The 13512-nt window shown below is 47.8% G+C and overlaps 1 long non-coding RNA gene across 1 annotated transcript; it reads right to left on the reverse strand.

The window, feature by feature from the left end:
- Positions 1-323: 323 nt before the first annotated feature.
- LOC105533807 lies at positions 324-9732 on the reverse strand. The gene is made up of 2 exons (XR_001005174.1): positions 9556-9732; positions 324-2700 (listed from the first exon to the last, which is right to left on the reverse strand). It is a non-coding gene; the product is annotated as an uncharacterized LOC105533807 (long non-coding RNA).
- Positions 9733-13512: the final 3780 nt, after the last annotated feature.

The raw sequence follows: 13512 nt of genomic DNA on the forward strand, positions 1-13512 counted from the left end.
GCCTTAGAAGGCACTGTGCTTGCGCACGAAGGACTGCCTCATCGCGCTGACTCTCAGGTGTCTCCAGACCTTTCTCCAAGTCGTCCACATTTTCTCAAGGTTAGAGCTGAGGGCATTTCTGACTTCACAGTCAGTATTTCCTGTTTCAGCCAAAATACGCAAGCCCCATGACACGTTTATGATTTAGTGAATGAATTAAATCACATAAAGGTACTTCACATATATTAACTGTGCTTGACACACAGTCAACGTTCAATCCATGTGATTTTATTACTGATTTTCCTCAAAGGAAAAATCTGAGATACTTAAAAAAGACCAGGGAGCAAACATAAGATCATTTTAATTACAGATTGAAATACAGTGCAACAGATGAGACAAATACAATACTGTACCAGTTTTTAAAAACCTGAACCGTAAAGGTTTCGCATTCTAGTACACATAAAACAAAAATTGCTTGGATAACAAAACTATACTTCAAGATGTTTTAGAAACAGTTCTGCACTAGGAACATACAAAGGGAAATGACCCGTTGTGCTTCTTTAAAATGGAATAGGAGTCTGTAGGGTCCTGCTGACGGAGCCCCCCAGCCTCCGCCAGGTGAGGTGCACAGGGCCCACTCCAGGCACCAGCTCCCCACAACTTGGCTTCTCTGGTTTGTCGAAGGCATCATCCAGTCCACACTATGTTTAATAGTCCTGGTCAGCCAGGGGATTACATATGTCTGAGAAGAAAATGGGAAATGTCCCCATTAAAAAAAAAATCAGTATATCTATAATCCAGTTTATCCATTCATAAATAACGTTCAGATATGTCAGGAACATAAAAGCTAATGTCGAATATGATTTAGCAACAAATCCCACATGTGATAAAAATGGAGAATTGATTTTAGGTTATCAAATTACCTTGAATAAATCTCTCTGCTCTCTTATAGAAGGATAATTTTCAGTAAGAATCAGGAGGCTCCCAGTTTTTTTTAAAAAAATCCATTCTCTATTAAAAAAACCCTTAACATATTTTCAAAAATAAGGTCAATTTGTAGGACTTTGCCTGGAATCCAGTAATTTGAAAACAGCCAGCTAACGTTGTTATGCAGTCACGCTGGGGTTTGACCTTAGGAGCCGCTGCAGCCGCCTCTGCCTCTAAAGGCTGAATTCCTGCAGCCCGTGGTGGGGTGGGGGGAAGTTGCAGCAACGGGCACAGCATGAGGGAGGGGCATGGCCTGCTGGGGCAGGACCCAGGTGTGCAATAATCATCTGTGGCATGTCACACAGAGGAGCTCAGAGCTATGGCGCACAAGTGGATTGAATCAATGGGTGGTAAATTAATTCCTGCGAGGACTGATGGAGTCACAGAGCTCACAGTCAGTCAGTAAAGGTTCGGGAGCGGGAAGAGGGCTGACCAGCTGTGGTCGGCTCTGGGAAGGGAAAACCAAGGGAAGTGCGTGCTATGCTTTTCCAAACCAAAGCCACAGCACAGTGGCTGCTTTCAAATATTAACAGGCAGCCATGTGAGTAAGCTGAGTTGAAGGAACTGTGATAAAATGAGAAATGATTCCATACAGGCAAATAACATAAGAGCAGACTTGCTTTGATCCTGGCAGCTGGCAGCGGTAAAGTGGTGGTGGGAAGCATGGCCAGACAGCCCAGGAGCGAGTGACAGGCAGCGCTCCTTGAAGGAGCGAGAGGCCAGCACCTGTGCACAGCTGCCAGAGGCTTCGGTTTACCCTCAGCGGGGCTGGAAGACTGAGCATGGCCGCTTGGTGCTGTCCCCATGAATGGGCTGAGCCGCCCCAAGAGGTGAGTACCAGAGTGAGGTGAGGACAGAACACGTTGTCCTTGAAATGACCATGTTCAAATCCCATTTCAAATGCACCACAGAAAAATGAGCATGAGGTTTGTTGGAAAATAATTTCTCCCACAGTACAGTTGAGCTGATCTCTCCTCAGGTGACTATTCTAAACGTAAAAAAGGACATAGGAAAATAAAGGCCTGTTTCTCTTCTCTAAAAATACCTTGTATGTACACAACAGTAATTGTTACAGGAGGACCCCGTGCATGAAGAGAACTGTGGAACAGAGGGCAGTGGTCTGTCTTCTCCCCAAGTACTTCATTCAAAACAGTTTTCAAGTTGTGGCCAAGAGCTGAGGGAAGCCATGGGGCTGGCAATGCGTCTTGAAGTGAATGGTGTTTGTTGTTACTGAAGGATTTAACTTGGAAAGAAATGGCGCACAGCTTTCTTGAACCTCAGTACTGCAATCCATTCACTTAGTTTCTCCCAAGCTGCCTGGACGCTAGAAGTTGCTTCACAGGGTGGATGTGACAGACGGCTCCCCTGTGAAACCGCTGACAGGAGGGTAACGGGCTGTTCACAAAACAAAAAGCACTTGCCAACAGTGGGAGCTGTCACCTAGCCACACAAATGGTCCCTGGGCGTAATCCTAAAAGACAAGATCACAAGCTACAGCCATAACGGTGATGGCCAGGCCCCTTTCCTGAGCCGCTGGCAGACAGTGGGGCAGCAGGGTGGCCTCGCTCGTCAGACTGAGGTGTGGACGGAGGTGGCGGAGTGGGAGGGCGAGGAGCCCCGCTCAGATGAGGATGAGACAGCACGTGTGGCCACCTCCCGCTGCAGGCCCTCCACACGCTTCTGCAGCTCCGCCCTGACGGCCAGCAGCTCCTTGAGATTCTGGTGAATGGGCATCTGGAGGGAACAGAGACAAAGCTGCATTATCAGGCCATCCTCCTACCACAGCACTTCCACATGGAGATGCTGTTGGCTTCAGGAGTTTTTCACCACCCAGACTCCTGGAGTGGCCAAAGTCTCCTGAGGCGTTGACTCATCTCGCGTCAGGTGGACAATGGGACCCCATTCCATGAGCTTTGGCTGCCACTGAGGCTGTCCTGCAGCTCCGGAGGCTGAGCTGCTGAGCCGGGATGAAAAGGCACCATGGGGAGGCTCCCACAGTTTCTCAGAAGACAAGCAGGCGCGGGGACACTGCGCACCACGGATCAACCAAGGGCACCGTGTGCAGACTCGGCGCAAGCAGTGTCCTCAAGACTGCGTCAGAAATGTTTACACGCAGACCCCTTTCCAGCATCTCCATTATCTCTGTATTTTTGCATTTTTATAAATAGCTCTGCTGACTGAAAATCCTTCTGTGCAATCAGCACTTTCTACAACTTGAAGCTGTGTTTCCATCAACCGGAGCAGGATCTGCCAGAAGCCCCCTGGAGCGGGCGGTGCCGGTGGGGGTGGGGAGCCTCCCCAAGGGACCAGGCCCTTGCTCCTTGCTCAGCATCACCGCAATGCCTCACCCTAATTAGCTTTTCTCTTTTAAACCCATCAACTGCGAGACAGGGGTGAATATAAACAAGAAAGGTTTTCCTGGGGCATATGGGACATCCAGTCCTGCTATTTTATAGTCATAGCACCCAACCCACTCGCCTAAGAAGCTGTCCCCAGCAGCTACTAGGGTGCGAGACATCCAAGACCCAGCTTTTCTCGCCTGGAGCTCTTTGGCTGGGGGCAAGGCTGACCAGAGCCTCAGACTGGGTCTGAGGGAGAAACAGGGTGGTGTCTGGGGAGCTCTCCAGCCTTCCCTGGTCTCTGATCCCGTGTGTAAACAGCAGCCATAGGGCTGGCTCCTAAGCCTCAGCCAGGCCCTGTGACTGGCCACTTAACACCTTCCAGGGGCTTCTTCCCCCTGCCCTGAGAGGGGCCTCAAGGCCCTCTGCAGTCTGGTTCCAGCCTGGCCCTCTGGCTCACCTTTCACCAGGTCCTGCCCCCACTCCCTCAAAGACTGAGCTGTACCACCGTGTGTGCCAACGGTGATCAGCCCTCCTGGAGAGAGGGCGGAGACGGAAGGAGGATGAAAGCAAGACTGCAAGACAGCAGCCAGGTCCCTCTAATAACAGGGTGCTCAGTAACCAGCACCCAGTGGGCTGAGAACAAATGGCCCCCTTGGGCAGGTCACAGGAAGAAGAGAGGGGACAGGAGTGGAGTGTGATGGCAAAGGCAGATCCCAGGGGCCTCTGGGAGGTGGCACCAGCTCCTCTCTTACCCTTAGGACCCATCTGGTATATTTTCCTGTCTGTAGGATCATTTAATTCTGATCAGATAAGGGAAGGCCTTGCAATCAAGCTCCCATTATCCATCTACGGGCATGTGGCCTCAGCAAGAAGCAAGACACGCAGGGAAATACACCACTGACACACACCCAGGGCAGAGGCCCAGCACTGCTCAAACGCACTGCTATCACTTCTTCACCAGCTGTTTGCATCTTTTCTCACATATTTTTCTTTTTTTTTTTTTTTTTTTTTGAGGCGGAGTGCAGTCTCACTCTCTCTCCCAGGCTGGAGGCACGATCTCAGCTCACTGCAACCTCCACCTCCCAAATTCAAGCGATTCTCCTGCCTCAGCCTCCTGAGCAGCTGGGATTACAGGTGCTCGCCACCACTGTGTCTAATTTTTATATTTTTAATAGAGATGGGGTTTCACTATGTTGGCCAGGCTAGTCTCGAACTCCTGACCTCAAGTGATCTGCCCACCTTGGACTCCCAAAGTGCTGGGATTACAGGCATAAGCCACCGCGCCGGCCTACTCACATATGTTCATTTGCAACAAATCAAGGGCATGCCTGAAGGAATAGAAAACTCGGAGGCTTAAACAGAGGATTGCGTTAGAGAAAATTCCCATCTAAGGGCCAGTCATGTTTGCCCCATGGGTGCTAGCATCACAAGACATAAGGCAAGACAGTCCCAAAGGAAACAGGATGCCCATGGGCCTTCCACACCCAGCCATCCTCTGATGGATGCCCAGAGAACCCCTTTCTCGGCAGCCAATCGAGCTACTGCCTTCTCAGAGAAAAGAGGCCCAACAGGCTTGCATCTCCCCTGCTGTTTACCCCCGTACTCCCTCCCCTCCCCTCTCTTCCTCCTCCTCTCTGCCCCACCTGGCTCCTCAGGCCCTGTCACTGGACACCCACACCAGCCACTGATCTCTGCCTGTCTTCACTGCACTCCCCAACCCCCATTCCCATCCACCTCGATGCCGCCAGAGTGAGCTTTCTAGAACATACAGTTGGCTTTGTCATGCAAACCCTGGGATGGTTCCCACAAACCCTGGAATGAAGTCCAAACTCCAACCTACCTCCCCAGCGTCCATCATCACCAAGGCCCAGCCCATTCCCCAACACACTGTTGTCCACACCTAGGAGGTGTCCGACCCATGCCTATTGCATATAGGATAACAAGCTGTGGCCCATGTACTCTTTCTTGGTTCTCTCTTCTGTGTAGCACAGTGGAGGGAGAATGCAAAAAGCAGGACCACCCACCTATTACCCTCCGAGCACAGTGCACTTGGAATGGATTCACTTCCTGATCAATAATCCCCTGTGAGGTCCCAGCAAGGCTCAGGACCCTGCCGCAGATCAGGCGGTGAGTCACTGCAGAGACGGGATCTGACCCCGTCGGGGGCATCCTTCCACAACTACACGCACTGGGCAGCAAGATCTCAACCAAGTCACTGCTTGTCTGACCCTTCCCTCATTCTCTGCATCGTGGAATTGCTGGGAGTGTTAACTGGGGTCATGTGTGTACACAGCCCACTGGCACACAAGAGGACTGCAGCTTACAGGCGCTTTTGCTGTGGTTTCCATCATCATCATTGCAGGTGACTTCGCTTACGTGTGTGAGAATCTGGCCACATCTGGGAACAGATCTGTCACGCAGTTTGTAGGTTTTAGGAAAGATCTGTTCCCTGCCTCACGTGGGGGGCAAGAATCTGAGCCTGGGTATGCCCCCGTGGGACCCCACTCTAACCCTCTCTGCTGCTCAGCATTTCTTCACCTCTGCAACCTGCTGCACAAGGGAGAGCATGGCGGGGGCACGGGGGCCTCCTGCAGTAATCGAGAGGCTCCGTTTAGCCAAAGGCACTTCAGATCAGGCATAGTTCTGTTGGATTTTCTGCTAATGTTAATGACATTCCACCAACCACCTGGTCCTTTGAGTCACCAAGAATATTACCTGGTAACCCTGTGTGATTTAAATAACACAGTGACTTCTGACACTCTGTAGCCTGTCTTCCCTGTTGCTAAAACAGGTGAAATAGAAGCCACCCAGGACGGAAAAACTCAGCAAAATGCCTAAGCAGAAATACACACCAGTGAAGAGGAAGGTGCTGGAAGGGGGATGTAGGCTTTGGTTCCCAAGTTGACCACTGACTGGCAAGAAGTGCTTGATGGGCCCCTGTGTTTAGCATCTTAAATAATGCACCTGAGGTCAGAAAGGAGAGCAGTGCTGGACCTGGACTCCAGTGACAGGGCAGCAGGTCACCCTGCACATAGACGTCTTGGGCTGAAAGCCAGGACAGAAGATGCTAATGGGACCAGCAACCTCTCACGCTCACTGATAGTTTCTGGGCACATGGGCCATTTCAAAGACAGCTCGCCTTCAAACTCAATTCTCATTTGGGGAAGGATTCAATCTAATGACAAGCAGTTATTAGATTAATAACTTAAAAGATCAATTAATAATAAGCAGGGACTAGTCTTGCAGAGCAGGAAGTCTAAAGGGAGAGATAAATATAATTTTCTTTTTTTTTTTGAGACGGAGTCTCACTCTGTCGCCTAGGCTGGAGTGCAGTGGCGCGATCTCATCTCGGCTCACTGCAACCTCCGCCTCCCGGGTTCAAGCGACTCTCCTGCCTCAGCTTCCTGAGTAGCTGGGATTACAGGCGTGCACTACCACGCCTGGCTAATTTTTGTATTTTTAGTAGAGACAGGATTTCACCATGCTGGTCAGGCTGGTCTCAAACTTCTGACCTCGTGATCTGCCCACCTCGGCCTCCCAAAGTGCTAGGATTACAGGCGTGAGTCACTGTGCCCGGCCAGAAATGTAATTTTTTTTTTTTAAAGAGGAAGAAGGAAGCTAAGATGATGCCAGAAGCTCAGATGGTAGCCAAGTGGCAGAGGACGTGGGGAGCTGGAGCCATTGGGCAGCCACAGAAGGTGATGTCTGGGCTGTCAAGCAGGAGCAAAAGGCCTCTCCACAGGAAGGTGGAACGTGGACTCAAGGCAGACTGCGGCAGGGAGAGTAGGTGGAAGGCTGTTCCAATATCCCAGAGGATTGGGTGTGGAGGGGAGACCTGAGGGAGAGGCCAGTGGGGACAGGACACGTTTAGGGTGGGCAGGTGTGAGTCCTCTGTAGGCTGAGGGGCAAGAGCCACCAGAGGTAGCAGGAATAAACGCAGGTTCAAGGGGCTGGAGAGAGCAGATGTGCGGGAGGAACTGGCCTGCAGCTGAGGGGCGCGCCTCTTCATTCACTCATGCGTTCAGTCAGTCACATTTGTCGAGTCTCTGTTAGTTGCCAAACACCATGTTAGATCCTGAGGGCCCTGTGGTTTCAAAGCCTGTGGTCTGTAGGTGCAGCAGCAGGCAGGCAAATACGCCAGTGCAGTATTGAATACCCTGGGGAATTCTGCAGACCGATTATTACCAGCACCTCCGCTCTCTTTCTCAAAGTAGGCTAGTTTGGGCAATAAACATAGGGCCACCAGAGCACGAGGTGAACAGAGAAGAGGGCGCTCAACAGGAAAGGCTCCAGGGCAGCATGAGTCCCAGCAGCTCCCTGGCTAGTGGGAAGGGGACACAGATGCAAGTCTCTCCTATCCAAGGAAGACTGTGGGAAGAGCTGAAAGAGGTGACCAAACACTAGTTGTTTTCATACATGTGAAGACACAAAGGGTAGCTCATTCACATGGGGCATCTGCTTCAAGCAGGGGCAGGGCATGTACAGGGGAGATGTGGCTAAGGGCAACCCTGGGATGCAGGAGCTCCCCCACAGCCAGGACTCCTTCCCACCTCCCCAGGCCCAGCGTACAAGTACTGGGCTGAGTGAGCACCGATCACAGTGTTCTGGAAAACACTCCTGAGGTCGTAAGGGTGGCAGGGCCAACTCAGAGGGTCCAGAGGAGAAAAGCATTTGCAGCAGAAGCTGTGTGGAACAAAACAGAAAGCCATCTGGGAAAGAGGAGGCAAGTGATGACCAGCCTGGTCTGTGGTAGAGGGCAAAGGATCCAGTAAGGAGTGGCCAAGCAGCAGCCTGGGGCAGCGGGGCACACCCAGCAGATGGATCATGGAGCTAAGGCTACCAGTGAGGGAGCTTTCCAGCTGGCAGGCTGGGGTACTATAGTGACGTATCCCTGAGGTTCCAGGGCCAGGCAGCTGAAAAGGAACATGAGCAGTTCAGACTGCCCCATGGCTAGTGGAGCATGGAGATGATATGGAGATCAGGAATACCCTAGGTGAGAGGGATGGGGGAGCAGGAGGATGGAGAGGAAAGACAGATTTCTGTATCGTTGGCTGACAGAGCAATGCTGTTCAACAATGCCCTGCGTACACGCTCCTGATGGACTGCAGTTAAACTCTGAGAGTATTCAACTCAAAAGAAAAATTTCAGGCCTGGCCCAGTGGTGCACGCCCATAATCCCAGCACTTTGGGAGGCCGAGGCGGGTGGACCACCTGAGGTCAGGAGTTTGAGACTAGCCTGGCCAACATGACAAAACCCTGTCTCTACTAAAAATACAAAAATTTGCCAGGCGTGGTGCTGTGCACCTATAATCCCAGCTACTTGGGAGGCCGGGGCAGGAGAATCACTTGAGCCTGGGAGGCAGGGGTTGCAGTGAGCCAAGCTCATGCCACTGCACTCCAGCCTGGGTGACAGAGCAAGACTCCGTCTCAAACAATAAATAAATAAATAAATAAATAAATAAATAAGAAAAAGAAAAGTCTCAGCAGACAGTTACCTGTCCATGGAGGTACAGGCTGCCTCTACCCGTCTTCTTCACCACCCAGAACCAATCACGCCCTGGCCACCCAGGTGGAGATTGGGGGTGCAGGGCAGGACGGAATCCAAACCACAACACAGTGGAGGATGTGGGGAGCCCTTCAGGAACCCGCAGCCAGAGCTCAGCCACTGAACACAAAGACAGGACACAGGCTTGGCGGACTGGCCCCTGTAGTGCACCATTCTCTAATTTTGTTCAATCTCAGAAAATATTATAGTGAAAAAGTGTGGCAGGGAGGGGCAAACTCTCCCCCTTCTTCAAAGGAGCACCTGTTCTGTGACTCAGCAACCTGCCCTCCTACTGCTGGACTAACAGGGTCTATGTACTGTAACCTGATGCATTTCCCACGTCTTTCTACCACGTCTATGTGGAAACAGGGAGAAGGGCTGCCACCTCACCCTCCAGACCTGCAGTAAAGTAGTTTATAAGACAAAGGGTCAAGCACTGGAACACATGGCATTTTACGTATCTCATCAGCACGAGACAGAAGTGCTAAGGTTTTTAACTTTAACCCAGCAAACAGCATCAGAGTTGGTGTACGGGCAGAACCTCCTGGAACATGAATGCAAAGGATTGAACCCTGACAGGCAAGGGCAGAAGACGTTAGTATGGTATGTTAATATCTACCATTAACACATTTTCATACCACCATCTTTACTTGGAAAAAAAAGCATACTCTCTCATTCATGAAAAGAAAAACAAAAAGATACCTGAGGTCTCTTCCGTGGATTCCATCGTACATAATAGTTTACCCACAATTCCAAATGACTCAGACTAGCAACAGGATATAACACATGGTTTTCATAATTCACAAAGAAGGGATTAGAAAACTCATCTAGCTGGCTATTGATATACGACCATAAAGATATCGTCTTTGTATATACATCCTGAAAAACAAAAAAGAACATTGGAAATAAACTCTTCTTCACATCATCAAGAATTAGTATTACACCAAGAAAAGGACTTGAATAATGAAGTGAATTCAAACGCTGAAAACTTCATGAACATTTACTAGGTCCCAGCCCCACCTTCTTCCCACTCATGGCCTGATGGCGGGATGAATGAAAACGCACTGCTTGCTGTCCTGGAAAAACATATTGCTGAAGTTAGGTAGCATCTGACAACTGTGGCTATGGAAAGGCAGAGTGAGAACTTTCTAACAACCACAGGATGACAGGGTCCACCAACAACAAATGCAATTTTCAATTCTGGTGGAAGGTTTGCTTTTGTGGGCTGGGCACAGTAGCTCAAGCCTATAAGGCCAGCACTTTGGGAGGCCACATTGCGAGGACTGCTTGAGGCAGGAGTTTGAGACTAGCCTGGGCAACACAGTGAGACTTTGTCTCCACAAAAAATAAATAAATAAATAAATTTAAAGATTAGCCAAGTATAGTCCCAGCTCCTCAAGAGGCTGAGGTGGCAGAATTGCTTGAGACCAGGAGTTTGAGGCTGTAGTGAGCTATGACTGTGCTGCTGTACTCCAGCCTAAGCAACAGAGCAAGACTCTGCCTCTAAAAGAAAATAGAGCTTTTGTGACTCCTTTTTTTTTTGAGATGGAGTCTCATTCTGTCACCAAGGCTGGAGTGCAGTGGCACAATCTTGGCTCACTGCAATGTTGGCCTCCCAGGTTCAAGCAATTTTCCTGCCTCAGCCTCCCGAGTAGCTGGGGACTACAGGCACACACCACCACGCCCAGCTAATTTTTGTATTTTTTGGTGGAGATGGGGTTTCACCGTGTAGCCCAGGCTGGTTTTGAACTCCTGACCTCAAGTGATCCTCCCGCCTCGGCCTCCCAGAGTGCTGGGATTATAGGTGCAAGCCACCACGCCCGGCTGTGACTCTTAATATTGAGAAATGAGAATAGACTTTACAGTTAAGATTCCTTGTGCTGGAAAATCAGAGCTATCTGGAGGAAAATGTGCTGTGGTGACAGGCTGGAGAAGCTTTATAAAGACAAGTAAATATATTACTAAGTTATCTCTTCTTCCCCTAATTTTGTAGTACACTATTCAGAAACACTGCACCTACTTGCATTGCTCATCTGAACAAAAACACCCAAATGTGCAGGCATGGTGAGGCAGGTAAATATTAAACAATGGATCAAGCACGACAAAGTCAAATGAGAAAATGGCAAGGCCAACAGCATTTTCTCCCATTCTGCTGCTGACTTCCCATGAGCTATCTAAATACAGGAACATTCAATTAGGACCATTTCAATTTTTATACATTTATTTATAAGAGAAACACCAACAATAATTCAAAGGATCTGGAAGAGCTAAAATAATCCTGAAAAAGAACAAAGTAGGAGGACTCATACTTCCCATTTTCAAAACTTATCACAAAGCTACAGTAATCAATGCCAGTGGTGCTGGCGTAAGGACAGACATGCAGATCAATGGAACAGAACAGAAAGCACAGAAATGAACTCTCTGACATTTACGGTCAACTGATCTTCAACAAGGGTGGCAAGAAAATTGAATGAGGGAAAGAAAATCTTTCCAACAAATGGTGCTGGGACAGCTAGAAAGCCAACACACAAAAGAATGAAGTTGGATCCTTAATTCACACCGTATACAAATGTTACCTCAAAACGGATCACAGACCTCAATGTAAGAGCTAAAAGTATAAAGTTCTTAGAAGAAAACATAGGAGCAAATCTTCATGACTTTGGGTTAAGCAATGGTTTCTTAGATATGATACCAAAAGTGTAAGCAGCAAGAGAAAAAAGAAATTGCACTTTATCAAAATTAAAACATTTTGTGCTTCAAAGAACACCCATGAAGAAAGTCAAAAAAAAAAAAAAAAAAACCCATAGAGTGGGATAAAATTTTTGCAAATCATGTATCTTATAAGGGACTTGAATATACAAAGAATGTATAAGGAACTCTTACAACTCCATAATAAAAAGGACAAACAACACAATTTTAAAATGAACTAAGGATCTGAATACACACTCTCCACAGAAGATATGCAAATGGCCAATAAGCACATGGAAATATGCTCAACATGATTAGTCGTTGGGGAAATGCAAATCTAAAACCACAACATACCACTTCCCACTCACTAGGATGGCTATAATTTTTTAAAAAGGAAAATAGTAAGTGTTGGTGAAATGTGGAGAAATTGGAAGCCTCAGACATTGCTCGTGTGTGCAACTGCTTTGGAAAACAATCTGGTAGTTTCTCAATAGGTTAAACATAGTTGCCATATGACCCGGCAATTCCACTCGCAGGTATAAATGAATGAAGGCATATGTCCACATAAAAACTTGTACATGAATGGTTATAGTAGTATTATTCCTAAAAGCCAAAATGTGGAAACAACCCAAATTTCTATCAACTAATGAATGGATAAACAAAATGCAGTCTATCCATATAATGGAATATTGCTCAGTCATAACAAGGATGTATTGGTACATAGATGAAGCTTGAAAACGTTATGCTAAGCGAAGGAAGACAGTCATAGACGTTCACCTATTGTATAATTCCATTTCTATGAAATGTCCAGAATAGGCAAATCCATAGAGACAGAAAGCAGATTGATGGTTGCTAGGGGATAAGGGTGGGGAAAATGGGAAGTAATTGCTACTGAGTATGCCATTTCTTTTGGGGGTGACAGAAATTTTATAAAATTAGGCCAGGCACAGTGGCTCACACCTATAATCCCAGCACTTTGGGAGGCCGAGGCAGGAGCATCACTTGAGGCCAGGAGTTTGAGACCAGCCTGGGCAACATAGCAAGACTCCCATCACTACAAAAAATAGAAATAAAAATAAAGAAATTTCATGAAATTAGATATTGGTAATGGCAGCAAAATATGTGAATATGCTAGAACCATGAAATTGTACATTTTAGATGGGTGAATTTTACGGTATGTAAATTATGTATCAAGAGAGCTCATTTAAGCATGAATTTTGCACTCCTCCTCTCAAAAAAAAAAAAAAAAAGACAAAACCATGGTTAAAAGTCTATATATGAACTTCATTCTTCTGTTTCTGGTTTTATTTGTTTTAAATGGCTTTGAGATATAATTCACATAACATAAAATCACTCTTTTAAAAATGTTTTTGTTTTTATTAGGAGGTTAACAAGTCCCCATCACGCTGGGCCTGCAGCAGTGTGGATTTTACTCTAACCGCAGTGGGAAGCAGGGGAGAGGCACATGATCAGATTTCAGTTACTGAATGCTCCCTCTGGTTGCTATGTTTAGAATGGACTACTGAAGGTCAGAAAGAGAATCAGGGAAGCCCATTCCTGGGTTTCTGCCTTAGTCCAGATGTGAGACAGTAGGGGCATGAGACAGTAGGGGCTTGAGCTAGGCTTATAGCTGTAAGGCAGTTAAGAAGTGGCAGATTAAGAATATACTTTGGGCCTGTAATCCTAGCACTTTGGGAGGCTGAGACAGGTGGATCACCTGAGGTCAGGAGTTCAAGACCAGCCTGCCCAACATGGCGAAATCCTGTCTCTACTAAACATACAAAAAATTAGCCAGATGTGGTGGTGGGTGCCTGTAATCCCAGCTATTCGGAAGGCTGCGGCAGGAGAATCGCTTGAACCCGGGAGGCAGAGCTTGTAGTGAGCTGAGATCGTACTACTATACTCCATCCCGGGCAACAAGAGCAAAGCGCCATCTCAAAAAAAAAAAAAAAAATATATATATATACATAT

Source organism: Mandrillus leucophaeus, unplaced genomic scaffold (assembly GCF_000951045.1).
Source record: "Mandrillus leucophaeus isolate KB7577 unplaced genomic scaffold, Mleu.le_1.0 Scaffold1288, whole genome shotgun sequence".
Classification (NCBI taxonomy): Eukaryota; Metazoa; Chordata; class Mammalia; order Primates; family Cercopithecidae; genus Mandrillus; species Mandrillus leucophaeus.